Below are 4,805 nucleotides of genomic sequence, written 5' to 3'. Positions count from 1 at the left end.
GACCACCAGGGGACAGCTCCTGCATTGAGCATCTTCCCCCTGGTGATCAGTGCTCATTATAGCGACCGGTTGTTCTGGTCATTCTGCTGTAATGGTCACTTAGGCTTTTATTATATAGACTAAAAGGCCCGTGCACAAAAATTTGTGCACTGGCAGGGAAAGGGGGTCCCTCAGCCCATCCTGTGCCCTCTCACAGATCACGCTGCCACTTGCCCTGCCCGCCCTGCCCACCCCGCCCACCCCGCCCAAGACACTGCAGGCCCAGATCCCGCCCAGCTCAGATCTGCTGCCACCCGCCCCGCCCGCCCCGCCCAAGACATGGCAGGCCAGGATCTCACCTTGGACAGCGCAGTGGGATCTGCTTGCAGTATGCAAATTAGCTGCCATCTTTGTTGGTAGTTAACCGTCATCTTAGTTGGCAGTTAATTTGCATATCATCCTGATTAGCCAATGGGAAGGGTAGCGAAGTTACGGTTAATTACCATGTTTGTCTATTATTAGATAGGACTAGAGGACAGGTGCACGAAATTCATGCATGGGGAGGGGGTGGTCCCTCATCCTGGCCTGCACCCTCTCCAATCCAGAACCCCTCACGGGATGTCCAACTGCCGGTTTAGGCCCGATCCCAAAAGGATCGGGCCTAAACCGGCAGTTGGACATCCCTCTCACAATCCGGGACTGCTGGCTCCTAACCGCTCACCTGCCTGCTGGCCTGATTGCCCTAATTGCTCTCCCCTGCCAGCCTGATTGTCCTAACTGCTCTTACCTGCCAGCCTGATCGCCCCTAACCACCTCTGCCTCGGCCCTGCCACCATGGCTTTGTCCAGAGGATGTCTGGAAGATGTCCAGTCTAATTAGCATATTACCCTTTTAGTAGTATAGATTATTACTAGAGGCCCGGTGCACAGATTCATGAGCTGGTGGGGTCCCTCAGCCTGGCCTGTGGGGATTGGGCTGAAACTGACTCTCTGACATCTCCCGAGGGTTCCCGGATTGCAAGAGGGTGCAGGCCAGGCAGAGGGACCCCACTGGTGCACAATCTGGGCCAGGGAGGAACTGTGGGAGGGCTCCAGGGCATGTCCGGACCATATTGCAGAGTCCCGATTGGCCAGATCCCAGCAGCAAGCTAACCTACCAGTCAGAGCATCTGCCCCCTGGTGGTCAGTGCACATCATAGTGACTGGTCAAACGGTTGGAGAGACAATTAGTATATTAGGCTATATATATATATTTAGAGGCCCAGCACACAATTGAAATCATATAAGGAGGCGCCCCGCCTCTCATCATGTGAGGAGGCACCTTGAGGGGGGCTGGGATCTGCGCCTGACCCATGTAGTGCTGGCCACCACGTTGTATCCACTGGGGTGGGGGCAGGCGCTCCTGTGTGTTGTGTCTCCACTCTGGCCTGCCCCCAGCCCCAACCTCCCTGTGGCCACTGGGGTCGGGGTGACACTCAGTTCCTCCTGCCCATCTGTGCATGCAGCTCCTCCTGAGCAGTCGTGATGCAGCTCCCCTTGAGTGGTAGTGATGCTCGGCTAATTAGCATATTCCTATATATATATCCTATATAATAAAAGAGAAAAATGGTAATTGGCGTACGACAGTACCCTTTTCATTGGCTAATCAGGGCTATATGCAAATTAACTGCCAACTAAGATCGGCAGTTAACTGCCAACAAGATGGCGGTTAATTTGCATATGTAGGCACAATGCAGGGAGGCGAAAGGGAAAGCAGGAAGAAGCCCCCTGCCACTGACAGTGATCGGAAACCCAGGGGGGAGCTAAGAGCTGGGGGGCAGGGCAAAGGCGGCCCTTGGGCTGCCTTTGCCCTGCCCCCCAGCCATGATCAGAGAATCAGGTGCCTTTTCTGCCCTGGCCAGTGATAGCAGGAAGTAGGGGTGGAGCCAGCGATGGGAGCTGGGCACGGTGGAAGCTGGCAGTCCCAGGAGCTAGGGGCCCCTTGCCTGGGCCTAAAGCGAAGCTCACGATCATGGGGCCGCTGCAGCTGCGGGTCCCCGCTGCCCGGGCCGGACGCCTCAGCCAGAGGCGTCCTGCAGGGGCAGGGGCGGAGCCCGCGCGATAGCGGCGCCCCCCCGCTGCCACTGCAGGTCCCTGCTGCCCGGGCCCGACGCCTAGGCCAGAGGCGTCAGGCCTGGGCAAGGGGCCGATCCTGCGATTGGAGGGTGAAGGGGGTCAATGCCTGAGGGCTCCCAGTATGTGAGAGGGGGCAGGCTGGGCTGAGGGACACTCCCCCCACACACACACCCAGTGCACGAATTTCGTGCACCGGGCCCCTAGTACATATATATATATGTATGTGTATATATATATATATATATATATATATATATACAAAATTATATATATATATATATATATATATATATATATATATATATATAATATTACATATATAGATTAGCATAGTGCCTGCCTAGGCAAATTAGCCCTTAAATAATATTTGATTAAATAAAATTTGAGGGGGTTGGTGGTGAAAGCTTTTAGAGAGAAGATAGGATGCAGTGATTTAATAATATTAATGAATCTCTTTCTACTGAAGATATAGCACTTGACAAGATGGTTCTTGTCTTCATGAAGCTTCTGGTCTGGCAGACTTCGAATGTTGAAAACATTCAATAAACTTTAATTAGTGTAATACAGTTAAAGCTTGAAATTTAAAGAAGAATGGCTTATAACAACCATGAGTATTAAATAAGTAAGGAAAGAAAAAAATGTTTCAAATATAAAAGACAGTTTAGGTAAGACAGAAACAGTTCCAGGAGTCACTGTGAACTCCTTGATTAAGATTTAGTCCCTTAGTATCATAGTCAAAAGGTCAAGTGGCACACTAGTCAAGTGTCATACTAGAGAGGGGACAAAAATTCTAAGAGAAAGAATAAAACCCCATTTATGCTTCGATCATATAGTAGAAATGTAAAACAGAGTTTTCTATGGATACTAGCCAATTTTCATTCCCTTTTAAAGCGGTCTTTTTTTTTTTTTTTTCCATTTGTGAGTTAGGCACCTAAGGTTTCTTGGTGTTCCTATTGACATTGTATGGCACCATGTTTATGTAATTGGCACATGTTTTTCATTACCACTATAAAGGAGGTGTTATTGATGAGGTTTTCTCTAGGTGGAATGACCAGGACTTTGTTGAAATCCATCCACACTAAACATTTTTCTGGCTTTAATTTTAACATTCGGTCTGAGTCAGGTGTAAGTCACTCAGTAGGACATTTCAAATAGTTTGATTCTTGTCCTTGTTCTTCAAGGGCCCTCAAATTACATTGGAAAACTTATCTTCTCTCCTTTAAGTACTTTGGTCACATATACCAGTACGTAAAAGAAGACACAACAGATGATGGTTTGTACCACTTCATACACCGCTATAATTTGGCCATAGAGATTCTCAGTCTGGTACCACCCGATCCAGCTAGCTAGGTAAAGGGCCAGGTACCACCCAAGAAATACCAGGTAGCAAGAAGTAATGGTCTCGGCCTCTCCAGTCTTGCTGAGTATGAAGAGCCGGGGCAGGATGGCCGCTGATTCCAGCTAGATGGAGAAAGCCCAGAGGTTCTCCAGGGGAGTTCTCAAGGAAGGACAGGCCAATGACAGAGACCAGAAGAAACTCTAGGTAGAATGTGTATTCTCACTGTCAAACTTCTCATAGATCATGTACACTGTGACCGAGGCACAGAGAAGAAAAACCACCTCATGACTGTTGACGATGAAGCTGATGAACAGGTCCAGATACCTGGTGGCGAAGAGGAGAGTGAAAGGATCTGGCTCTTCTCAGAGATGCCTCTGCAGTACTTGGACTTACAGATCTTTCCGAGGAGCAAGATCACGACCAGGAGGTGGCTCAGCTCTCCGAGGATACGGAATATGGTCATGGTCTAGCAAGCCAGCTGTAGATCCACACGCAGACAACACCTGTGAAACCAGAGGGCTGCCACACTCCCTGCCCCACCAGTGGGCCCAGCCCACCCTCAGCTCTTACTCTGCCTGGAGGTCTCTGCTGGGCAGGGTGCCCTCAGCCAGGGAGTGATGTGGCCAGCAGTCTTTCCAAAAAAATAATTTTTTATTTTTCAATTAAGTTGACATACAATATTATATTAGTTTCAGGTGTTCACCCCAATGATTAGACATTATGTAACTTACTAAGGGATCTTCCTAATAAATCTCATACCCACCTGACACCATACATAGTTATGATAATACTAGAGGCCTGATACATGAAATTCGTGCAAGAGTACGCCTTCCTTCCCCTGGCTGCCGGCACCAGCTTCCCTCCAGCACCTGGAGTCCTGGGACCTGGGACTGGGCTTTCCTTCGGCCACCAGCAGGCACCTGGGACCCGGGCTTCCCTCGCAGCCCCTGCTTCATCTGGAAGGTCATCCGGTCTAATTAGTACATTATGCTTTTATTATAGATTATTGACTATCTTCCCTAAGCTGTACTTTACATCCCCATGATTATTCTATACCAATTTGTACTTCTTAATCCCTTCACCTTTTTCACCCCAAATGTTCTCTGTATCTATGAGTCTGTTTCTGTTGTGCTTGTTTGTTTATTTTGTTTTTTAGATTCAATTGTTGATAGATGTGTATCCATTGCCACTTTATTGTTCATATTTTTGAGTTTTTTTCAAGGACAGAGGTGGAGAAGCAAACAGTGATTAGAGGATGCAAAGCACATGAAACAAAGTTGAAGAGGGCAAGTGTGGCAATGAAGTGACAAAGGAAAAAGTCGTGAGTCAGATAATGGAAAGCTCTAACTGCCAGGTTAACAAGTTTGCACTTG

General features: G+C 48.5%; 1 pseudogene; it reads right to left on the bottom strand.

Annotated features, from left to right (window-relative positions):
• Window positions 1-3,284: 3,284 nt before the first annotated feature.
• On the bottom strand, window positions 3,285-3,895 carry LOC132237981 (ER lumen protein-retaining receptor 3-like; annotated as a pseudogene).
• Window positions 3,896-4,805: the final 910 nt, after the last annotated feature.

The sequence above is a fragment of the Myotis daubentonii genome, chromosome 7 (assembly GCF_963259705.1).
Source record: "Myotis daubentonii chromosome 7, mMyoDau2.1, whole genome shotgun sequence".
Taxonomy (NCBI): domain Eukaryota; kingdom Metazoa; phylum Chordata; class Mammalia; order Chiroptera; family Vespertilionidae; genus Myotis; species Myotis daubentonii.
Note: the sequence above shows the minus strand (reverse complement) of the source record. Positions and strands in the feature narration are given on the sequence as shown.